Source organism: Apteryx mantelli, chromosome 16 (assembly GCF_036417845.1).
Source record: "Apteryx mantelli isolate bAptMan1 chromosome 16, bAptMan1.hap1, whole genome shotgun sequence".
In the NCBI taxonomy this organism is placed as follows: Eukaryota; Metazoa; Chordata; class Aves; order Apterygiformes; family Apterygidae; genus Apteryx; species Apteryx mantelli.
This window is the reverse complement of record NC_089993.1, coordinates 18,567,582-18,592,234: the sequence shown is the minus strand read 5'-3', so window position 1 is coordinate 18,592,234 and position 24,653 is coordinate 18,567,582. Positions and strand designations below refer to the sequence as shown.

At 61.6% G+C, this 24,653-nt stretch overlaps 1 protein-coding gene across 2 annotated transcripts in view; it reads right to left on the bottom strand.

Moving 5' to 3' along the window:
- RAI1 (retinoic acid induced 1) overlaps positions 1–24,330 on the bottom strand; it is a 65,974-nt gene extending 41,644 nt beyond the window's left edge. For both annotated transcript variants that reach the window (XR_010885836.1, XM_067306430.1), the window contains exon 1: positions 24,280–24,330. The gene's annotated coding sequence lies outside the window, so the exon portion shown is untranslated. The remainder of the gene's footprint in view (positions 1–24,279) is intronic.
- Positions 24,331–24,653: the final 323 nt, after the last annotated feature.

Here is a 24,653-nt window from a genome sequence, read left to right as displayed (position 1 = left end):
AATAACAGTCTTAAGCCACTTCATTTCCTCTCTCCCTAAGGCTTTGGTTTCAGTTTAAATCCTTGGTTGTAGCAGCTATTAATTGTTTTTAATAAATTTTTCTGTCTCGTCACATTTTCCAAGCCCATATACTTGCCCACTTTGGCAGTTTTCCTCCTTCCTTCTACCCTGGCCCATTTTGTCTTCCCAACGAGGGGTTGGGAGAACATCACCCGGGTCCAGCCTCTGCTCCTCCCCTTCTCCGTGGCGTGGGTCCTCTGGGGGACAACCCTGCCCCTAGGTGGAAACGCACAACGCCGCACGGGGCTCTGCCGCACGCTGCCCAGCGGCAGCGCCGGGGACGCGGCGGCGCTTCAGCCCCACGGCCGTGCTCATCTCCTAGGGACGACACGCGAGGTCCAGCACGCGGGGTCCTCCTGGCCACCCGCAGCCAAGGGAGGTGGAACCGGAGGCGGCGCTTGGACCACACGGGAGGAACGGCTCCCCGGACCAGCGGCGATCGGAGGAGTCGTGCAGGTTGGACCTTCGGCTCGGACTGATGGCGGATACGGTGAAAGACGCTCCTGACCTTTCCAAACGCACGCAGCTGCTGACTCCAGCTCTGACAGCTGGTGTGACATTGCCCTTGAACACGGCATCGTGTCACACATGCGTGCGTACATACATTTACGATTCTGGGGAGAAATCTCGCCACTTTAGATCAGCTTTGAAGCTGATCTAAAAACGAACACGATGCCAAAGCGGTATTCGGGGGAAGAGGTGAAATATGGCACTTGCGACTGAGACACACAAAAGACAGAGCTGAGGAGGCTGCCGTCGTCCTTGGCAGAGGAGTTGAAGGCCTAGCAAGCAACACAAGCTCTGACTGTGCCCTGATTTATACAGATGCCAGATCTGAAATTAGGAAGTCTGGCAGCTCCTGGTTTAAACCTTGACGATAAAACACAAGCCACGATGCCCCCCACTTTTCATGCTTAACCGTGGGAAACCACGACAACTTTTCTCTTCTTGACACCCAGCTTTTGAAAGAAGAAGGTCCCAAACGCCGCGGCATGGTGGCCACAAATAGCCGGCCAAGCCAAATCCATGCACGTGGCGGCACATGCGGGTAACAAATCCAGCACATCTTGGTGGGCCCTTTGCTCCCTACGACCCCACGGGCTTGGCCCACTGGGGTTTTGCCCAGTGGTGCTTTTCCAAGTAAGATTCACGCCAAAAAGGTCAGCAAATCCAGGAGGATTTTCCGCCTCGTTTCTCGTTAGCATCACAGCGGGAGCCCTGCTCTGGGAACAGACCTTCGGGGCAGCGCTGGTACAAACTGGGTGTCCCCGCTCCCCTTCACGAATCAAAAACCTGCTCGGTGCCAGATTTCTAGACAGAAAATGGCATCCATATGCGTTTCCAGGTGACGGAAGAAAACTGGCTGTTTTCATTGCGCTCTCTCCTCATCCCGTTATGATTTTGCACCTGGTTAGCAACCGTCAGAAAGAGGTTAATCACAGCCCTTAAATCAGGAACCTTGCTGCAGTACGCCGGGGATGCACATCTGTGCTCTCCATGTTTCATCCCCAGTGGCACTCGGAAAAAAGAAATATGCCAAAAAACTCACCCGCATCCCCCCCCAAAACGAGCAACAAGCCTCCCACCGCGCGGGACCACGCCGTCCCTGCTGCACGTGGGAAAGGCCCGCTGAGCGCCGAGCCCATGCACGGCTCCCGGGCGAAGGGAGAGCGGTTAATGGGATGTTGGCACAGCTGTCACGTCGCGGCAGATGCTTTTAAGGGGTGAGGCTTCTCCGGCAGGCCAGCCGTGCCACGCAGAGGAGGTGGCGTCTCCAGGCGTCCGGGGTCCCCTGGATCTCCCCAGGTCTCGGCTCGGGAGCCTCGGCAGGTCGCGTCGCTTTTATTGCCTCTCTTGCACCGGTGGCGAGCGCCAGCAGCGCGCCGCCGAGCCGCTGCAGATTAATCCACTCTGCGCTTATTCTAACGCCTTTTATCCAACGATTCCCTCGCCTCCCAGAAACATTAATTCAGCCTCGCCACCCCTCCCGCTCCCCCGGCGAGCTCGCTCGCTAATTTTATCGCCGTTTTGTCCGGGGGAAAGCAAGGTGAAAGATTTGAGACGGCCTGCCCAGGACCACACAGCGAGCCACCAGGACACCCGGGACCGGCACCGAGCTGTTTTCGGGCTCGTCCCTGGTGGGGAGCGATGCCGGGGCGGGAGGTGGACCCGCTGTCCATGCCTCCTGGCCTTGGCAAGGCCGGGTCTGGTTCCCGCTAAGACTTCCACGACGCTTCCCGGAAGAGCTCAGGTAAACACCTTCCGACCTACGTGAAGCCATCCCGCGTTTTCGGCAGCATTCGGCATCCCTTTTCGCTTGCCCTCCCCGGGGCCACGCTTCGCCCCGAAGCCGCCCGGCGGACGCAGCAATCCGTGCACGCCGGCTGCAAAACGCTCGCGGAGCTCGCAGCGCCGAGGCTCAAGAAACGGAGACCGTCTTTTGCTCTACGGCTCGCTCTTTTTTTTCTTTTCTTTTTTTGCAGGGCTCTTTTTAAGCCGTGATCCCCTCCGCGTGAGTGGGACGGAGCGGACGGGCAGGGAAGGCGCCCGCGGCCCGCGGGGGCGGAGGAGGAAGGCCTGGGGCAGGCGGCGAGCTGGCACGCACGTCTCAGCTCCGGGAAAAGCCGCGGTGCGTCTGAACAGATTTCCACTGCTCAAATGCAAAGGTTCGAACAGGAGCTCCTGAGATACAATCTCGGCGGTGCCTCGAGGCAGCCACCTGAATCCTTCCGGGGCCTGGGGAAAACACCCGAAACGTCCCCAACGCCCTCCGCGTGCGCCCAGCCGGCGGAAAACAAGGCACAGGGAAGCTAAGAGGACCGAGGCCCAGATAGGGAGGCAGGAAACCGAGCTGAAGTTTTCACATTAATCATATCAAGCTCTATTCTTTTTCATCTATTTCAAGGCGAGTCAGAAAGAGGTTCACACTCTCCCCTGGCAAACCACAGAGGATGACGTGAGCCTGTCTCTTGCATTGCAAGTAGAGTGTGTCAAGCAATTAGCAAGTAATCAGGAATTCAGATATGGTGGGCAGGATACGATCCCTCAAAGCCCTGGCAGGAGCGAAACCCATCGTGGAGTTCCCATCAGGCAGGGAAGGAAGGCAGCAGAGGGAGCAGGGGCTGCTGGTGAGCCATCCGCAAGGAGAGCAGACACCGTGCCAGCACAGCCTGCTGCCATAAACCAGCTCATGTTTAGCGTGTGCTGTAGCTAAGAGGCCCCAGGCATCCAAGCACAGATTTCCCCTCACTCATTTCCAACCTCAACAAGGTGGCCAGGGCGATTTCGAAGGGCTGGTCCTCAGGCTTCCTCCAGACCCTGCCTCCTGGGGCACCCAAGCACCCCGCCGATGTCCCTTCCCTGTTTGCTTAGACGTAGCATTAACTCTTTCTGCTATCACCGGTTTTACTGCCTGCAGCTCTACACGTGCTGGTTTCCACCTGGCATCCTCTGGCGGCCTAAATCCTGCTGTCCCAAAAGTTGGGGCAAAACCAATGCACCGAGCGAGAGCCAGAGCAAGCGCTCTCCAGCCTACAGTGGAAGCTGGCTGGTGCTCGCTTTGCAAGGCCATTCCCACCTCCGTCCCTGGTTCCTGGGCTAAAACCACACCAAAGCAAGCCCTGGCGCAGTGTGCAAGGGATGCAGCACCACGGCACCGTGCCGGGCTCTGCCAACACGGCGTGCACCGGGGCCAGCCCTCAAGAGGTAATGCCCAAAATACCGTGCTGCAGCCCAAAATGCCTCATTGCAGCCTGAAACACTGTGTTGCAGCCCGAAACACCACGTTGCAGCCCAAAATGCCACATTGCAGCCTGAAACGCTGTGTTGCAGCCTGAAACACCATGTTGCAGCCCGAAACGCCGCATTGCAGCCTGAAACGCTGTGTTGCAGCCCGAAACGCCACGTTGCAGCCTGAAACGCTGTGTTGCAGCCCAAAATGCCACGTTGCAGCCCGAAACACCACATTGCAGCCTGAAACGCTGTATTGCAGCCCGAAACGCCACATTGCAGCCCAAAATGCCACGTTGCAGCCCGAAACGCCACATTGCAGCCTGAAACACCATGTTGCAGCCCGAAACGCCGTGCCAGCCCCCAGCGACACCCCGCGTACCCAACCAACCCGGCACAGAGCATCGCCCAAGCTGGGAGCACCAACACGGGCACACGCCTCCTGCAAACCCCAGGGCCGGGAGCCCGCGGGAAGCGGCGGGGGCCGGCGCGGCGGCGGCAGCGGCGGCGGTGGCTTTCGGGAGGGGACGCCCGCTCGGCCGCCCGCCCGCCCTCCCTCCCCTCCATTGCCAAGGTAGCAGCAGACAATGCTATCTGCCGGGCTGTCAGCCTTCCCTCCTCCCGCCGCCTCTCCAGCCAGAAAAGTCTCCATCTGTCTCCAGATGGGGTGTTTCTACCACTCCAGTCAAACCGATTCAGAACGGAACAATGATGCTTTGTTAACAAAACAATTTTTGTGTGTCAAGCCCTCCTTCTCGCGGTTTTTCCCCCCCCCGCGTCCCCAGTGGGTCAGCTTTGTGTGGCGTCCTACATTTTGTTGTTTCGTTCACATTTTAAAGGCTTCGTATTTTAGTACAAAAGGTGCCTGCGGAGCAGCTTTTATCTGCGAGGCAAGATTTGACACATACGCAGATCACAATTGCGACAGGAGGTTCGTGATGTGGCGGTTAAGGGTGGTGTCAGGACCTTCAGAGTGATGAAGCATTATTTCCAGTGATTTTTGCCTCCGGGATAAAAATTAGAGCCGGTCCGACGCTGCATATAAGGCTTCCGCGAGCCGGAGCCACCCAAGGGCTAAGGAAGAGAAAGTTTGCGGGAGGAAGGGCTCGCTGCGGTTCGGGGCGAGAGGAGGACGCGGCTGCTCTCCCGGCTCGCGAGGGGAAGGGACGGGTTTGCAACGCCCAAGCCCCGTCGCCGTGCCTTCCTCCGGGCTGCAGAGTGGATCCTGCGAGTAAACCGCAGCCCCTTCTTCTTCCTCTCTCGCCAGCGGTGGGGAAGCCGAAACCTCAGCGCCGCCGTGGCCAGGGCCTCTGGTTAAAGCTCCTGGGGTGCGTTCACCTTCACCCTGGCGGCTGGGATGATCCGCCTCCATCCTCTCCTTCACCTGCAGCTCCAGGAGCTCTCTCCTCTCTTCCAGTGGCCTCTCCACCGCACAGGCCTCCAGGAAAACCAGCTCTGCCCTTTTTTTTTCCTTTTTTTTGCCCCAAAGCAACAAGCCCACAAACCACCTTCTGCTCTGCACACAACCATCAGCGTACGGCAACCAACCATCGCGCCGGCTCCAAAGCAAACAGCGTGGGGCTCCCAAGCGGGACTTCTTCCAGCTCTCCCCCCGCCTTTTCCAGGCACGGTCCCTCCTCCTCCTCCCTGTCCTCAGGTAACTGCATCTTCATGGAAACACCAATGTTTTCATGAGTCATCCCCTCCTTCTTCCCCACCCTGGCCCCTCTCCCTTCGAGACCAAAGCCAAAGAGGACCAGCTGGGTCGTGTCCTTTCCTCTCCAGCCCTTTCCCTCTCCGTTTGCAGTCCGGACCGCGCTTCGAGCTGCCCTTCAGCTCCATGGCCACCTTGTGCTCCTGCTCCTTCCTGCTCCTGCCACCTCATCCTTCTGCAATGCCATGCTGGAGCCGTATCAGCAGCACAAGCACGGGCTCCCTCCCAGAAACACGCTCCCCATGGAGCCCCAGCCACCGCGTCCCTCTGGGCTCGGCCCCTCCGGAGCCCACGGGAGCTGCCAGGCTGGATGAGACCCATGGTCCATCACCACCCTGCCTGTGATGTGCTGCTTCAAAGGAATGTGCTAGAATAGGGAGAAATGGGACAATCTGCTTCCACTGAAACCCCATCCTAGCTCCCAATGCTTGGGAACTACTTGGCAGACCAGGGCATGAGACTGCACCTCGCTTCCAAAACAGCGGCTCCACGCAGACGTTGGCTCCAGACTCGTTCTTGCATGGGTGTAATCACAGCTGGAAAAGTCCAGGTACTTCTGAGAAAGCAGCCGAGGAAACAGAAATCTCTCTCCACATTCAAGGCCGCTGAGCAACTCCGGCACCCTCCGCTCTGCAGCAGGGACGTGGGACGTGGCAGGGGATAATCAGCGTCGGGGACGCGCTTCTTGCTGCGTCCACGCAAACCTGTCCGGTTTTGGCCTTTGGGAGAGCGCCGTTCGTGAACGCTCAGCGGAGACCGCTTCAGTTTGCAGCAACTCCCATTTCCGATATTCCCGTCCTGGTGGCAAACGCTCCGTCCTCCCACGGCCTCTCGCCTTGACCGCGCTACGCGCAGTCACTGGGTGCTGAGGGAGGACGCTGAACCGTATTACAACCTTCCTTTTCCAACACCTAACTTCAGCTTTCAGATGACGTCCGGAGTGGAGCCGTCTCTTTACAAGGACTTTGAAGAAAGCATCGCACGGAGTTAAATCTCAGGGCTTTTTATATGTAAAACGCCGAATTTAGCTGCTAATGGCAATTCCCAGCAGAAAAGGACGGTTAGCAGTGGCTGGTATATTTATGAACACTTTCTAAGCAAATGCTGTGAGGCAAGAAATCTGCTGGTCCTTATGGAAAGCTCGCCGGTTTGCTGCTACGCGCATCTAAATGCAAAGTTTCAACATGGCTTTTGCGTTTTGTGCTCTGCTAGACACATCCCCCTCCAATCCCGTCTTTCGGAAACGATTTCGCGGCCGCTCTCCTCTGCTCACGAAGCCTGTGCCACCGGGACCGTGCCCGGCTCAGGGAGACAGGCGGCACCTCCGTCCGCTACCAAACGCTCCGCAGATTTGTCGGCAAGGAAAACTCAGGGGATTTCCTTGACCAGTCTCCTTAACTGCTCTCTCCGAAGTGGTTGAGAGCCAACATAAAATGCCGCCGCCCTGGATTTCGGGGAAGTTTGCACTGAGAGCGAGTTGTTTTTTCCCGGCAAAGCCAGGAAAGAATTTACCTCCTTGGGCTCAGTGAGACCGCTCTGCTTTCTCCCGGGTTGCAGTGGATCGCTAGCAGCGAAATGCAAGTTCCTCAGCAGCTTCCAGGAGGAAAATATCCCCTCTCCGGGTCTCCTTTGCAGCCCGCAGCACGCTATGCCGGCGGAGGGCTCTCTCGCGGTGGCAACTCGCAGCCCGGGTGCTGCCGGGGCGCCCTGCATGCTGCAGGCAGGCAGGCAGGCGATTCGCACCAAAACCCACCTCCCCTCTCCTCCTTTAACCGAACCGAAACGAGAAGCCATACGGGGCAGGGGGCCGCTTTGCAGCCGAGCGGCGGGCAGCCCACGCGCTCGCGGCCCCGGGGCGAGGACGGCGCCCCGAGGCGCGCGTGCAGGCTGGACGCAAGCCGCGCGGGCGTCTAACGCTGGGCTTCCTTAGGCGCTCAGCGCTCGACCCTGCAGCCTTAACCGCGCGGGGTTTAGCACTGCTCGTGCACGCGTGAGCCTCTCTCCTTCTATCGCTGCCTCTTCTTTTCACCGTCTTTCTGCAATAAATAGCACCCGGCCTTTTCACGGCACCTCCGTGGGAGCTTGTGCCCAAACTTCCCTGCGCTCTCCGTGGTGTCGCCCCTTCGGAGCGGTGCAGCGCGGAGCCGGGGCTGAGGCAGAGCCTCCGGCGCCAGGGTCCCCCCCTGCAGCGCCGCCGCGCACGGCCAAAGCGAGGAAGCTTTCCAAACGGCGCCCCGAGCCGCCCGCCACCGCCGGGAGAAGCTGCCCCGAGGCAGCGGCAGGAGGAGAAGCGGGAACCACCTTAAGGGAGGGCAGCCACAGGGCGAACAGTTCCAAATGACTAAGTGCTTTCCCCGTATTACGGCTCCGCGTAAGCGCTGCTGTCATCGCCCTGGGGATGTTGCACAACGGCGGCAGGCAGAGGCGGTGCGGTCCGGACCGGCGGCGCACGCACGCGGCTCCGCAGAAACCCAGCTGCCGGCCCCGGATGCGCCGCCGGCCCCTGCGCCACCGCAGGGCTCCCGGCAGGACTCGAAGGGATGTAAGGGCTCCGGGAGGCTCCCGCAGAGCGGCGGGTCTCCGAGGCAGGCGCGACGTGCAAGCACCGAGCAGCGACGTTTGCGGGTGCTTCTACGAGCGATGCCCGGCTGGAGGCACCCGCTTGAGCCCTGCACGCAGGGAAAGGGCTGACCAGCTCCTGGAGCGCCGCCGGAGAGCAGGACACGGCACTCCATACCCGGGCATCCCCAGCGCCGGAGAGCAGGATGCATCCCAGGCATCCCCAGCGCTGGAGAGCAGGACACATCCCGGGCATCCCCAGCACCGGCATCCCCAGCGCCGGCGGCAGAAGCAGCCGGCTGCCGCTCGAGGCCGAGGGGAAGCCTCCGAGAGAGGCGCTCCCGAGGCCGAGAGCACCGGCGGGCCAGCGGCCTCTAGACGGGCTGCTCGGCCGCTCGGCCGCTCCCAGCCCCTGCGCCGGGTTCGGCACGGTGCCGGCGCGGTGCCGTCCAGCAGCGCGTTGAGCTCTGAGCCTATTTTTGTTCTCATCACATGCTCGCGCTCATCCTCTCCAGGGCGTGTGCGGGGAAAAAAAACACACGTTCATTATGGAGCGTCTTATTTTGGTACGGCTTCTCCTCTCTCCGCGTACGTGTGCCGTTGGGCTGGCAGAGGAGAAGGGGGGGGGTTATTTTCGCGATACCCGTGCACTTAGCTGTCGCTGTTAGGAGGAGGCAAAGTCAAAGGATTGCTAATCAAATATCCAGGAGTGCACAGCGCTGACATCTGCACCTCGCTACTATATGGCCTTTCATTAGCATTACCTAAATGTACGACCGTGCAAAGAGCAGATTTCCTTAGCAACAGGGCTGCCTTCATATTTCCTCCCCGCTACCCCCCGCCCTTAGAAGAAAAATGACTCCGGCTCCTTTGCAGCGCGGCGCTCGGCGGCGCTGCCAGCCTCGCGACGTGCCGCATCCGGGACGCTTCCCTCGCCGCGCCGCCACCCGCCAGGCATCAAACGGCCTCTCGGCTCCGCTCGCCTGTGCGGCCGCAATAAAACTCCGCTCCGCTCCGCTCCGAGCGCACGCGAAGGGGGAGCGTAAAGGGAGCGGCGGGGGGGGGGGATATGCTCCGCTCCCGGCTGGCTCGCTCCGCGGGCGGAGAGCCGCCGGCCTCCCCAGCGGCCCCGGATCTGGGCCAGGAGGGCCGAACGCGGCGCGGGGCTATTTTAAGAGCTCGCCTGGCAGGCTGGCGCGTGCACGGCACTGCCGGGAACTCCCGGCTCCGGCGTCGGAAAGCGGCGGGATCCTGCTGGGACTCACCCCCTGTGATTCCCAAGGTCTCGCCCTCCTCCTCCTCCTCGCGCCGCAGCGTAACGCCGCCCAGGCAAACGGCGTCGGTCCCGCTTAGCCCCGGCGAACCGGGAGGCGCGCCAGGCCCTCCGCGGTATTCCCAGCCGGCGGCTCCGAGGCTGCGAGCGCTAAGCCGTCCCCTCCAGCTCTGGCAACGCTTTGCATCTCCCCGCTCTCGAAACCGCGCTTCCCGCATCGCCATTCCCGGCCGTTCCCACACGGATACTCTCTCCCCTTTTCCATTACGATAGGGGCTTTGATTGCACGAACGCGTAACTGTAATGAGACAAATATTTATTTTGCAGATATGGGTTAATCAGACCGAAGGTATAGAAATATTTCACGCGCTAATCAGAGTACCTTCAGCAATCAGTATAGTAAATAACCCAGGTAAATTAACATAGGAGAGTTCCCTTATCAGGTCCTCGCCGGAGATATATGTGCATTAAGGCCTAATTTGCCCTCCCCGCCTCCGATCCGGGCCGGAGCCTCCGGAGGGGCTCGGAGCGAGGTCCCTCGCGTAGGGGCCGGCGGGAGCAGGCCCTCGCCGCCGCTCGGCTTTGCAAAGCGGCACCCCCGGGAGACGCCTTACGCTTAAGTGCAACGAGCGCCCCGACCCCCCGGGCTCCGCGGCTCTCGCCGTTTGCCGCGCTGACGCCTCCAAAGCGGTGGCGGCGGCATTCCCGTCACGGAGCAGCTCCTACAGCCGTGTTCCCCCGGCCTCGCTCGGAAAAAAGCTCCCACCACGGAAACTCGGAGGACCCAGAGCCTCTGCCCTCTCCTCTGTCATGTTTGGGAATGTCGAGAACAAAAAGCACTGGAGGAATGGCAGGCATTAGAGTAACGATGGTGACAAATTTAATTAGAGCAGGAAGCTCCGGAGCGGATTTCAAATGGCAACGCGGCATTTTGTGCGCGAGCGTCGCGGCGCGCTCCCCCTCGCCGCCTCCCACCCGCCTCCGCCATGGCACTCCGGCAAAACCGACCCCCTGCCGGGACACGTCCCGCCACACATCCCCCCAGGACCGGCACGTTCCCGCCGTCCGGTAAAACGCAACCGCGGAGCGACTCGGCAACGCCGCGGCCAGATGTGCCGCCATGGCCAGATGTGCCACGGGACATCCGAGGTGCCGCCCGCGAGAGCGGAGCCACGCCGTCCCGCCGTCCGAACTGCCGTGTCCCGCCGGGAACCGCCGGATGCCCGCAGTCCCCGCAGGCGGGAGCCTCGGCAAGGGGGGGACGCGTCCCGCAGGACCGAGCCGCCTCGGCCCCGCCGGGCTCTCCCGCCCCCCCGCTTACCCCCGCCGCGGCCACGGGGCCGAGGGCAGGATCCGGCCGTGCCGAGACGGCGCCTGCAGTTTCACCTTGCGCCAGCGCCGCCGAGAAACCTTGGAAACCGGCTGGAACGCAACCACCTTGGGGAAAAGGCAGGCGGAGAGGAGCAGGTAATAAGATTTCTAACTGGTGCTGCTGGAAAGAAGGAAGTAATATAACAGTTTAATTAATCTATGCCTATTAGCGTTATTAAAGAAAACAGGGAGCTATCGGAGGGTTACCTCCGAGAATATCGTCAAACGGGGACCTTCTGCGGGGAATTTTATGTCTCCGTGCCCAATTTATAAGCCGCGTGGAGGGGTGGTGCTGGTGACAGCCAGCGCTGAAATGTCACAGTGCTTAGAAGTCATTAGCCGGGGACACAGGGAGAGCGAAAGCGAGGATGGAGGAGGGGACGGGGGAGAAATAGGGAAGGAAGGAAAAGGAATTAATTTAATTAAAAATATCTTTAGAGCCTGTCTCTTGATTTGTGTGGTTTGGGGGCTTGGCAGAGCTGCCGAGAACGGTGTGGAAGGAAAATCAAGGTTGCTGGGGCTTTTTGAAGCTGATAAAAAAAAAATAAGCACACTTTTCATGTTCGGGAAGATAAATCCCCATTTTCTCAGTCTCAAGACAATCCAGTTATTTACTGACAGTTTTACTGTGAAATAAAAAGGGCTTTAAGCTTCTTTCTACTTGATGTCTCCATAGCCTGAATATTATTAGATCCCAGCCTGGTGCAGCTGGAGTTTTGGTTAATAAATTTAACGTCATTAGACAGAAAAGCCTTCTACTGAATGTTGCAATGTTTTTTTTCTTTTCTTTTTTTTTTTTTTGCCGTTGCAGTCAGACTGTATGTAGGTGGCAAGAATCAAAAGAAAGGAAGTGTGCTTGGCAAACAGGGGAGCGCTAAAAAAAGGTTTCGGTCGGGCTCGGGTTCGGCGCGAGGGTGTTTCGCCCTTTTGCACACGACGCCGGGCCGAGGGCGGCTGGCACCGGGGCACCCCGACTCGACCCGCCGGCGATGCCGCTCCGGCGGCGGCCCTCCGCGAAACGCTCCTGCCTTTCCGGCGGGCCCCGTGTGCCGAGGCGCTCGCTCGGCCCCGCCGGCGTCCTGCTGCAAACGGGAGCGCGCATCCACCAGGAAGCCCCAGCCTGATCCGCTGAGGCACCGTCGGGATAGCCCGGATGCCGGGGCCCGGCCCCTCGCCCGCTCCCGGCCCTCGTCACGCCGGGACCGGTATCCGCTTGTGCCGGCGGTGGCGGTGCCAGCGGGAAAAGCATGCCGGAGCTGGGGGGGAAAAGCTTCATTTGGGGGGCTGGTCCCCAAAACACCTCCTGGGCGGGTTCGCGGCCCCTGCGGCAGGATGCGGACGTCGGGGCAAGGCTTTGTCGGTCGGAGCATCCCGTGCCGCCCCATGCAGGAAAAGCCCCTGCGCCTCGCCTGCGGCCTCCCGAAAGTAACCGGGGCGGCTGGAAGGGGAGAGGGACGGAGCGGCGGAGCCGGGAGGAAGCGGCTGTGGCGGGAGGAACGTCAGGAAGAGCCGCCGGTCCCGGGGCCTCGGCAGGCAGCGAGACGGAGCCCTCGGAGAGCTCGAGCGGAGCTGGACGCTGGGGAGCCGGAGGCAGCGTCCTTCGTGGGGAGGCAGGACGAGCCCCCAGGCAGCGCAAGGCTGGGAAAAGCCTGTCCTGGGGGCACAGTCGACCCTGATGCATTGCAGGATTCGGTTTATTCCCCTGCCCAAAGTCATCTGCTTCTAAAAGAGGGTTTGGATTTCTTTTTTTTTTTTTGGTTTTAATCCCCTTCCGGCGAATAAAAGCTAAACAAATAATTGCAAGGAGCGAGCGCGGGTAATTAGCAGCAGATGGCTTGCGATGACAGGTAGCTGCCTACCTGCGCACCCCTGCCTAACCGCCCCGGCGCCCGGCGGCGCTCCCGGCGGCACCGCTCCCGCCGGCCGAGCCCCGCAGCCCCGCGAGCCGCGCGCGCACGGCAGCGCAGGCAGCAGCCCCGCGAGCCGCTTCAGGGAAATCCAGCTCAGAGCCAAGGCAAGGCATGCAGAGTCATTAATCTAGGTCTGGTGCCAATAGGGATGGCTTTGCATTAGCGCCGGGCCCCTTTGTAGTTCAGACAATCAGGCGTATTCAAACAGCGCGAGATAACGCTGCAGAAAGCTGAGACCATTGCAGCTCATTCCTCCTGCAAGGGGCGGGGGCAGAGGGTTTGCAGGCGACATAGCAGTGCGTTAATGGGACTGCTCAGTATTCCGCACAGCCGCTCGCGGATAATGTCTTTGCAAACTAACTGCAATAAATTAATTAAATTAATCTACTATGCCGCGCTTGTCCCCACCCAACATCAAATTCAAGGATGATCAGGGCTTGCCTTATCCTCCACAGCCTACGAAAGAATCCGATCTCGCCCGCGCTAGAGTTTCTGAGGCACTGAATTGCAAAGTACCACCTGCCTCACTAAACTAATCACCAGCCTGGTGGTTTAGATCACATCAGTTTTACATGTAATTAAGACTGTCCAGGAGGGCATGCAGCTGCTTACATGGTCGTTCCCTCTTATACAGCAACGTGCCTCCTGCTCAGATAGGTGCAATTAAACAAGCCTGTTCACAGTCATTAAGCATTAATGCACCTCATTAGCATAAGAACTGGAAGAAGCTTTGATGCAGGGAACCCCGCAGGAGAGGGAGATGGAGCGAGCCCTACGCGGAGGCGGCGAGGCGACGGGCCGGGCCACCGCCTCGCCTCGCCTCGCCGCGGTCCGGCCGAGCAGCCCGGCTGCGTTTCCGCAGCGCGCCGTGCCGTGCCGCGCCGTGCCGTGGCCTCCTCCCCAGAAACGGGCCCGGCATATCCTCTCCCTCTCTCCCCCTTCCTCGTCCCCCTTTATAAATTATGCTGGTGGAAGGAAAAAAAAAAAAGGGGGGGGGAAAAAACTGTTGGGATATTAACCTAGCGAATCCATTAATAAGCCGAACTCTCCGCTGGCTTTGACGCGGCGCACTAAAGCTGTAAAGGGACAGGGCCCCCGACGCCGGGGACGGGGGCAGAGACGAGGGCGCTAACAAAGAGCCACTGTTGCCACGGCCGTGGCCATCGCGGGCAGGTCCAGCTGTCTTTGCCGCTCTGTTTTCCAGACACAAAGAGCAGACTGAACCGTTTGGGTCTGAATGGCTTGCATTCGACGGCAGGGAAAACGAGAGGAGAGAAAGAACCTAAGGAAAGTGTCCGGGAGAGGGGGGGAAAAAAGAAAAAGAAAAAAAACCGTGAAAAAACAACAATAAAAAAATAACCCCGGTGTGGCGCGGCGCAGGTCCTCGGCGAGCGAGGCTGCAGCTCCCCGGAGCGTGTGCCGCATGCTTTCCCAGGACTTGCCGTGTCTCCCGGCTATGGATAACAAACAAGTGGCCCAACTCGGTTTTAACCTCGGGGCAGCAAGCCGGGCTGGTGCAGCGCCCAGCGCCCATGGGCTCGGAGCCTGCCGGGAGGCGCCGGGCTGGACCAGCGTGCATTCAGCTGCACAGCGAGAAAGGGGCTTGCAGCAGCCACCGGAAAAAGCTGGGGAAAATGGGAATCCCCCAGCGAGACGACTTCCAGCAGCCTCCGCGCTCACGCACTGCCATAGGGCAGCTCCACCTCCACGTTCCAGCTCCAGCCGCGTGGCCCCGGCTGCAGGCGGGAAGCGTGCCGCGGCGGTGGCAAACCCCCCCCATCCAAAAGCCGTTCCCCGGGGATCTGCGCCGTGGGCCGAGCCGGCGTCCCAATCGGGCGGCGAAGCTGGAAAAACAGGTCTGAGGTTTCCCGGGCAGATTCCTCCGTTCTAAGAGGCGAGCTGGGAGCGACGGAAACCGAAGCCGAGACCTGTTAGGGCGTCAGACCCGCCCGCCGGAGCGCCGCGCGGGCTTGTCCCTGCAGCGCGCTCCCGGCCCTCCGGCTCGGCCGGCTCGCGGGCGATGGAGGCGTCCGCCGCCGCGGCTCTCGCCCGGGAAGAAGCACAACAACCCCAGCAGACCTTCCCGCCGGGAAGGCGTTCCGGCGGGTCTCCGGAGCTTCCCCTTCCCCGTCCTCCTCCCGTTACCGCTAGGCGCGCTCCGTTCGCCCAGGCTCTACCTCCTCGGCACTCGCGTCCCTATAAATAGACGGATTTCAAAGCCCCCTTGGCCGTGTGGCCCACGTTGATAACAATTTCCCACCTTTTCCCTAAAGATCTCAAAGCATCTCCCCGGCGTTCAAGAGCTATGAGCTCCTCCACCAAGGCCGGCTCAGCACGCTCCGGTTTGATGGGAAGCTCGGGCACGGCACGGCTGGAGATTCGGCCCTGCCGAGCGCCGCGTCCTCCCATGACCCAGCGAGCCGCGCGGGGATGGGGGCGCTCAGCCCCTCGCCGAATTCGGCCCTACATTTGCCAACAGCGTCGGAGGAAGGAAGAAGGTCTGAGTCACCAAACCTCCTTTTCCCCCCCCTTCTGTGCGTAGAGAAGCCGATGGAAAGTCTCCCATGGGCTGCAAGGGGAAGTCCATCCCTTTGATTCAGTTAAAACAGCTTTTCTTTCTCTCTTTTTTTCTTTTTTTTTTTTGGGGGGGGGGAGGGGGTGGCGAAAAGGCTTTCACTGTGCAGTCGGTCCGATAAACCAAGGAGCTGGGGCTTTTACCCGGCAACAGGCTGCAAGGATGACGGATGGAGACCGTGACCCCCGGCGAACCGCAGCCCTGCTCCCCCAGCCCCTTCCCTTGGCCTTTTGTCATTACAAGTAGTAGCGGGGGCCGGCAGGTGGGGGGGGGCAAAAATATTGAAATAAAATAAAAAAATAGAATAGAATAGAATAGAATAGAATAGAATAGAATAGAATGGAATAGAAGGCGCCCCCGGGCCGGTGCCCCCGCCGGGCGGGCGGCCGCTCCGCGGCTCGGCACTGCAGTCCTCTGCCCATTGTGCTGCCGAGAACATCCACCCGGCGCTCCCGGGCGATGGGTTTTATTGAACGCAACTTCAATGGCAAACGGAGAGAGAAGGGGAAAAGCACACGCAAAAAAAAAAAGCCTTGAAAATCCATGCCAAAAAAAAAAAAAAAAAAGAAGAGGTGGGGAGGGTGTTTTTTAATGCAATCAATGGCTCCTTCCTATAACTCTGCCTGTTGTGAGGAAATTTCTTTCCAGTAGCAGCCAGCAGCAGTCCCAAGGCTGTGACATTGCTGTAACGCTTGGAGCTCAGCTCTCTATCTCTGGCAGCAGCCCCGTCTTTTTGTCATTATTGGCTGTGATTGCAGGGGGTGCAAGCCAGCGCGCCGAGCGCGCCGATATTGCTGCCTTCCCCTCCCTCCGGACAAGCTGCCCTCGGAGAGGAGCCGGGGAGGGCGGCGGGGGGAGGCGGGAGCCCAAGCCGCTCTGCCTCCCCTGGGGAAGCCGCTCTCCAAACCCGCACGGAGAGGTAGAGGTCCCCGAGGCCCACTCGGAAAGCTCATTAGGAAAGTAGTGACAGATGCATTAGCTATTAAAAAAAAGGGGGGGGGAAGCTATCATAGAACTTTAAAAAAAAGCAGTGGCAGCCGCCCGGCAGTTTTACTGCTGTCAGATCCATTTTTTTTTTAATTTTAGTGGGCACAGTGCGAAGCAGGAGAAGGTTGGGGAAATGCCTGGCGCGTGCACGCTCCGGACGACCCGGCCGCGCGTGAGCCTGCAGGAACGACCCACCGCGGGGCCGAAAACGCGGGCGCCGGCTGCCGCCTCCGAGCCGCAGCCGGGCAAGGACAGGTCCTGGCACGGGACGTTCCCTCTGGATGCTGCGGAGATGGTGACAGGCGCTGCGGGCCGGGACCGGCCACCCCCGCGGGCACCGGCAGCGCGCTCGGAGCAAGGACGGAGACCGGGCGCAGCGCACGGCGCAGCACGCTCGCAGCAGGGCATCGCCTCCCGGCGCAGCACATCTGCAGCTGGCGCAGCACATCTGGCAGCAGCTGGCGGCTGCGGAGCCCCAGCGGAGGCGTCCTCGCGCCGGGCACCGAGACCCCCCGCCGCGCTCCCAAGCGGACCAGCTCTTCCCGAAGCGACGCGGGGGGATGCCGAGGCAGCCACCGTCCCCGTCCCCATCCCCAACTCGAGGCTCAAACAGCTCTCAGACGCTGTCGAACAAATCTAAGCGCTATTGTGCGCATAAATCTTTGCGCCGGGCCTGCACGCCTCCACACTATTGATAAAGAGAAACGAGTCTTAAATATTTAATGAGCGAATAAACCCGTTAAGAGGATACGATTAACCGCACGCCACAGCTCCGCATTTAAGGTGTCCCTGCCGCACCTTTAGAGAGGGGGTATTTTTAAGGGAAAGGGGCAGCGGCGGCGGCTGGGGGGAGCGAGAGGCCGGGGCGCGCGGCCCCCGCAGCAACGCGAGCGCCCAGCTCCGCTTCGGAGGCGGAAATGAGCCGCGGGAGCCCACGCTGCTCTGGGCGGCCGGCGGGGAGGTATCGGCTCAGCCCCGCGGAGCGGGGAGAGGAAACGGAGCCAAGGAGCGGCGGCGGCGGGAGGCAGCCGGCCCGTTAGCGGGAACGCACCAGTTCAGCCCCTTTCCGCCCCGACGCCCGCGGGGAGGAGGCCGCGCAGGCACTTGCTGTGCCGCGGTGTCGGAGCGCGGCCTCGGGCATGTCACTTATCCGCCCCGCGGCGAGCGCGGTGCCAGGCCACAGCTGCCGCCAAGGCAAGCCTCGCATGGAAGATTTTATAAACCGAGCGCTAAAAACGTCCCTTTACAACGCAACTTTCTATGTTTTAAAATTATTTTGACCGTTATTTTTACCGGAGCTGGGAGAATAATACAAAACAAGTCATCGTGAATCATCGCTCAACTTTTTAAATATGTTAAATTTAGCTGGTTTTGCGCCACCTTTTTGTTTATATTCTCCAAGTGTTTCTTGCCAACGCGTTACCGGCAGGGATTTCTGGCCAAGAAGGAAAAAAAAAAAAAGAAAAAAAAAAGAAAAGAAAAAAAAAGACAGACTGTTAATTTTAAGCAGCAATTGAAGATATTAGAAGTAAGTGAATTTCAACTTCTTAATTGCAACAGTTCCCTTCCCAAACCTCAAGTCTAAAAATTAAGCCTGCCCAATCAGGAAACTGATATACCCCACGTGACCCAGGATCCCAATTAAAACGGCTCTAATGTTTGAGACCGAGTATTCACAAAAGAGCGAAGACCACAGATTATTTGCAGAAATTATCCGGAGAACAATTTTGAATAATGAATACGATGGGGGAAATCGCAGCCAATTTGAATACTCAATGCAACTAACCCCCCAAAAAAACCCCACACAAACAATTTGTGAATAGAAAAGAGGTGAAACGCACGGAATAAATTATTTATTGCGGTCCCTTCCACCCTTGGCAGTTATTACCTAAGAACGATGCCCCTGCACGGTCGTAAAGGCGGCAGAAAGCAGACCTAGAGACTGCCGGACAGACGGATGGACGTCGTGCCTGGCACCGCACCTAGCTGCAGCCAAGGCCGGGATCACACGCCTACGACCTGGGATCAGTCTGGGTGAGAGAGCTTGGGAAACGGGATGCGCAAAGCCACGGGAGCCGGCAGGAAGGGTGTCGCGGGCGACGCGGTGCCGCGGCGCATATCGCCGGCACCAAACCCCGAGGAGCGGAGCAACGTTTTGGAGCAGCTCCTGGACCGTGCCCCTGCGAGCGGCGGTGCGAGCTCGAGAGACGCCTGCTGCCCTCCCGCACGCGCCGGGAAGAGCGGAGAAGCCGTTGGCTGCTCAAACCCAAACTGTGCTCTCCGCTCAAGAGCCAAACTCCAGGCCTTTCGGCACGGATCTTGTCGCAGCCTGAGCGTTGCGCTGCATTTACCCGCGCGCACCTGGAGGTCCAGCTCCCACCGGGTTTGCTTTTAAGCCACCGGGTAGATGGGAGGAGAAGGCAGGGGGAGCTTGGGGGACGGGTGTAGGTGTAGGTAGGGAAGGACCGGGAGCTGGAGGATGTCCAGGGACACATCAGGGCACGGAGGTGCCGGGAGAAGGTGCCAGCGCGGGGAAGCGGGGCGGGTGGCTGCAGAGGACGCGGCGTGACGGCAACACTGCCGAGATGGAAGGGACGTTGCTCGGGAGGGCTCATCGGACAGGCGATCCGCCAGGATCCCGAGTGCCTGGAAGTCACGACGTCGATCCACCCGCGGGCTGCCCGCTCCTTCCCCGCCGGCGCGCCGGGCCGGAGGATGCTGCCACCCTCGCGTGATTGCCCCGGAGCCGGGCGACGTCTGCCGAGGCGGCTCGGGCGGGGAGATGCCGGGCCTCTTCCTGCCGTCCGGCCGTGCCGAGCGGCAACGGGCTGCCGGAGACGCGGCTTTCCACATCCCGGCCTGGTCAGCTGACGTTTATCGGGGTAACGAAAGGTTACGGCTGGATCACGAGACGCGCTGACGATGCAGCTTCCCCTCCCGGGGAGGAAAGTCGAGCGCAGAAGTCGTAAAAGGAGCCCGATGCGCTGGTGTTTCTCCTTCGTCCTGCAGCGGGACAGGCGGGGAGATGGTTCTTCTCATTTTCCTCGGAAGTGAAAGAATGCGGAAAATCCAAGCGTTTAGGGGGGGGAATTAAAGAGAAACAAAGTTCTTTCAATGTTTTGGGCCGCAGATTTCCCGCAGCTTCTGTCGTGGCACTCGAGCGAAGCGGGGGCTGCACCTCCCGAACCCACTAGAAGGTCTCCATCAATCCATACCCGCTTTTCGGCCTCGGCAACTTCATCTCCCGGCGATTCCCTGTGCGTGAGCGGTTCCAGGAGAGACCCTCCAGCTCCACGCTCCCGCGTTCCCAGGAGCAGCCGGGCATCACGAGTGGTTTTCTCGGAGCGCGGGCGCCCGCCTGGCATGGCCGTGGGAACGCAGTTCCCCCGGAGGCCGTACCACACCGGGAACTGTTGCCGCTGCTGGTCCGGGAATCGCACGGGGAAAACCGGCTTCTCTTCCCTTTCTTTTTTAAAAAGGCTCTGGAGCGGCGAGTTTATTCTGCAGAGGCGGCAAAGGGCCGAGATCCCGCGGGCTCTGCTTCCGTCTGTCCGAGCGGATTCCCTCTGGCGACAATTCGGGATGCACGGCGTCGCCCTAGTGACTTGTTGGGACAGCGGCTGGCTTGGGATAAGGACTCACGTCACAGGTCCCAGCATCATCGCCCCGACGGGGAAATCGAGGCACGGAGCCGTCGCTGCAGCGAGGCGCCCCGAGAGCCCCCGCGCCCCCGTCCCCGCTCTGCCCCTCGGCACGCGGCTCCTGCTCCGGCCCCGCCGCCGCCGCCGGGCACCGCGCTGGCAAGGGCGGCAGCTCCGCGCCGGCACGGCCCCACGGCGAGGGCGCAGCGGAGGGAGGGAGGAGGCAGAAAGCCGGAGCGGCAGCCAGACAGCTGCCTCTTCCTCCTCCTCCTTTTGTGCAGAAATGTGTTTTTGTTTGTCAGTCAAACGGACTGTTTTCTCCTTCTTTGCAGGCCAATTGTTTCTGCTCCCGCAAGATAAGGCTTTGGAAAGGGCTGTATTTTCATGGCACCGAATCTAGGACCTCCAAATTGGAGGGGAGACATGGAGTGGGAGGAGATTCCTGTTCAGACCAACACTCCTCTCCCCCTTCCACTCTCCAATCCTATTTCCACCCCCATTTTCCTTTTTTTTTTCCTTCCTCCTTCCTTCTCCGGCCTGGAGCTGCCTCCCGGCCCTCGCGCTATTTAATCCCCGCGTCTCTGGTGGGCTCGGGATGTTCACGCAGCTTCGTCCCCTTCGCACCATCTGCCAAAAAGAAGCCATCCGTCTGTCCCCCTGCCGGTCCGTCCGGCGGCTCTTCCTGCCATTCCGCCTCCCAAAAACAGAGCTGCTGCTGCAAACCCAGGATGGGGGTTGCCTTCCTGGGAAGGTGGTGGCCCTCGGAGCGCAGGTCCCGCAGCGGGGCAGGAACGGGAGGGAAGGGTGAATAAAAAAGCATGACCAGGCCAGGACAACACGGCAGGCGTCACGCTTGACTTCCAGGGCTGGCGGGAAGGAGAGCATCTCCAGCCGCCTCCTCTTCTCCTCTTGGATCCCCCAAATCCCAAACTGCTCTTCCAGGGGGGATGACACGAGCTGGGGGGATGGCGGAGAGCAGGAACGCTGTGGTTGCCACTGAACTCCTAGGATCATCCGCATCAGGCATGTCATGGGAGCAGGTCCCCAACCCAAAGGGACCTGCAGAAGGTCCTTGGTCCTTCTCGCGGGCTCACGGTGACACTGGCCTTGCCAGCGCCGGGGACAGGGGGATGCCCACGTCCCAAGCACAAGACCTTTGCTCCTGCGCACTGGTCACATCGACCGGAGCTATTTGGCGCTGAGGACCGGAGGGAGCTTTCGGCGGCCCTGCTCGGGGGATCGCGCCGGGAAGGGGGCACCGTGGTTCATATCCAGCTCGTAAGCCCCTCGGAGCTCGAGCTTGAGGACTGAGATTCACTCAATTAATTTTGCTTTGGCAAAAAGTCCATTTTTATTGCTATTTCATGCCTTCAGTATAGATTTTCCCTGCTTGTCTCAAAGGGATAATAAAACCCGACTCGTTCTTTTTATAAAAAGTCTCGCACTCCCTCTCTCACCAGGCTCCGTGTTCCCCAGCTAGAGATGTAAATTTAAAGGGGAAATGCTGTCATTTGAAACAAAACAAAACCAAAAAAAGCAACTCAGAAAGCCCATCTCCCGAGCAGATTCCAGCTCCCTAAGGAGGCCGCGCAGCCGAAGCAAGCGCAGGCGGCGGGGCTTCCCGGCGCGGCGGCCGGCGGGTATGGCCCTCGGCGCCGTCGAGGCAGCTCCCCTGCACCTGCCTCCCTCCTCCTCATCCTCCTGCTCCGAGCCCCCCGGGGGAAAATCCCCCATGCGGTCGGCAGCAGGACGAGGCACCGCCGGTGCAAACCGGTGCCCCAGCCGTGACGTATCCCACCGGCTTGGCCGCAGCGGCCGAGCATCCCACGGGGCTGGCGGGGACACACGGGAAAGGGATACGGCCTCTCCTCTGCCCTGCGCCTGGGCAGGAGCCAAGGCACGGTGCTGGAAGCACGGCACCGAGCGGAGGAGATGGCCCGGGGACAGGGAGCGGTCCCTGGAGCCAGCGGGCGTTAAGAACAGGTCGGACACATGTATCCGCCGGGCACGGCTCAGGCAGCGCCCGCGGCCGGGCTCTTCCTGCGCCTGCGCCTCCACCCAGCAAAAGTTTCGGGGCGACTTGCGCGGGAGCAAGGAGGAGAGGAAAGAGCGGAGCGGGGAAACCCGCGGCGACAAGCTCCCGCTCGCCCAGCGCTCGGCTCACCACCCGCCCGGCGCAGGAACCGAGCTGCCGGCAGGGGAACCGAGCTGCCGGCGCACCGCCGCCGGTCCAGCCCAAGCCGGGCCGTTTTCCTCTGATCACGGAACAAAACGTCCTTCCCCGCCGCGAGCCACCGGGATGCTACGGAAAGCAGCTCTGCGGCCCTGCAAGGTCAGTTCCTAAAAGCTCCCACGTTTCGGAGGCAGGTCGGCTGGGGTCCCTAGTTTTCCCGCAGAGCCCTCGCAGGAGCTGGCCCTCCAGGCTGGAAAATCCTTAGCGAGACACGGCAACCTCGGCAGCTCAGGCAGAGGCAAGAGATGATTAAGACTGGCTGAAATCTCCCAGGACCCCGGAGCTGGCGAGGCCCCACGCAAGAAGGAGACGCCCCGGGCTGCTCCTTGCAACCGGTAACTCCGCTCGCCTTCGCGGGGTGCTGAGCCCGGGCCGGGGGGCTCGGCCAGGCCGGGGACCAGGTCACAGCCCTCGGTTTCCAGGCAGCAAAGGTTTGGAGGAGCGGAGGATCATTTAGCAGAGCGACAGTGAAGGTTCAGAGCAGAGCCTTCAAATTACACGCTACAGAGCACTTTTCCTGCCTAAAAGGTCTCTGAAATGACTGTGGCGGCTCTGAAACGAAGCACTCTGTATGCAATTGCTCCCTGGGGCTTGCAGAGGAGCCAGAGCTCGGAGAGGCGAGGTGGTCTGCGGCCGCCGCTCCTCCGGCGGACGAGGACGCACGCGGCGGCGCTGGACGCCCCAGCACAGTCGTGCCGCTTCCCTAAATCTCCCCTGCAGTTTCTACCGGTTGTGGTATTGCGCTTTTTCTTTTTTTTTTTTTTTTGCTTTGCTTTTTTTTTTCCTTTCACTTCCTGCCTTGAAGTTCACGCAGCTCCTCGGCCCCAGCCCGGGCACGGCTGCGGCGCAGGGGCTCGGCGACCCCCGGGCCGGGCTGCCGAGCGCTGCGATGCCGGGGCTGTGCCCTGCCGTGACGCCGGGGCGGGCAGCGCGCTGAAGCCCACCGGGAGGGTATTTCTGCACCCTCCGAGAGGCTCCGGTGATGCCGGAGAGCCAGGGCAGCCGGAGCCGAGCTGGGAGCGCCGCTCGAAGCTGGCGGCACCACCAGGGATGCCGGCCCAGTGCCTCGTGCAGGGCCCCGCGAGGGCTCTGCCAGTAAAGCCCCCCCCTGCTTTGGGCAGCATAAAAACGTCATTTTGGGAGGTCAACGGAGGGCAGCCGGCGAGGGGACCGCTCGCAGCCGAGGGCACCCCGAGGAGGCCGCGAGAGCATTGGCAAAGCCCGGGGCGATGGCGCCTAGGGCGATCGCGGCGCCCCGTCGAAAGCGGGGGGAGCGCACGCGCCCCCCAGCAGCGAGCCGCTCTGACGTCAGCCACGACCCGCGACGGGTTGGCGACGTCAGCCGCGCGGCGTCGCAGCCAGCCGGGGAGCCCTGGCGAAGCCGACCCCCCCCCGGGCGGCGGGGAGAGGCCGCTCAGCATCTCCGCCGGGATCCCCCGCAGCGCCCCTGCTCGCGGCACCCACCCCGCCGAGCTCTGGCCGCTGCCATGGCCGCGCGCTGCCCGGGAGGTGGCGGGAAAGGGGGGGGGGGGCACGACACAAAAATAATTGCAGCTTCAAACCAGCTGCAGCAGGTCTTGGAGGGCGCCCCGGGGGGGCTCCGGGGCTTGCAGCCCGGCTTCCTGCAAGGGGATTTGCAAATGCAAAAAGTTCCCTCTCTGCACGCTGCAGGCGGGCTGCAGGGGGCTCCCCGCTCGCCCCCGGAGCGATGCGGCCACCGGGTCGGGGGCCCCCCGCTGCCCCCCGCCACCGTGACGTCACTCGGCCCGGGTGTGGGGGGGGTGGAAACCGGGGCGGGGGGGGGGGGGGCCGGAACGGGATGCGACTGCAAATGCAAAGCAATGCAACTGCCCCGCAATGGAGACCCGCTCTCAATGCAGCGGGGGCCGCAATGCAACCGCGCTGCAACCGCGCGGCGCGAATGCAACGGGACGCCGAGGCGGCTGCAACGGGGACGCGGTGCAGGCGCAGCCCGGAGGCGGCGGGAAGGCACCGCGCGGGGGGGGGGGGGGGGACGGGGGACGCGAAGCCGCCGCAACGCCGAGCGCCAGCGCAACCCCGCAAACGCCAGCGCAACCCCGCGAGCGCCAGCGCAACCCCGCGAGCGCGGCCGCCGCCTCCCCCGCGCGGGCCGCCGCCGCCGCCGCTGTCACCCGCCGCGGCCCCCCCGGTGTCGGTGCCGGTGCCGGCGCCGCGGCCTGCGGGCGGGGCCCGGGCCGGGCCTTACCTGCGCGGCCGGGCCCGCCGGGTCTCAGCGGCGGCGCTGGGCGCGGGCGGCGCCGGCGGCCATCCCCGGGCGGCCGCGCCGCGCCGTGCGAGCCGCCTCGGCGGTGTCAGCGGGCGGGAGCCCCGCGCGGCGCCGGGAGGGAGGGGAGGAAAGTCGGGGGCATGACCGAGCGCCGTCGGAAGTGCCGCGCGCCGCCCTGCCCGCGACGGCGGCGACACCTGCCGGCCGCGCCGCGCACCGCACCGCGCAGCGGCCTCCGCGCACCGCGCTGCGTGCAGCGGGCACCGCGCAGCGCGCACCGGGCAACGGGCAACGGGCTCCGCGCTGCGCGCCGGGCTCTGTGCACCGGGCTCCGCACCGCGGGCACCGCGCAC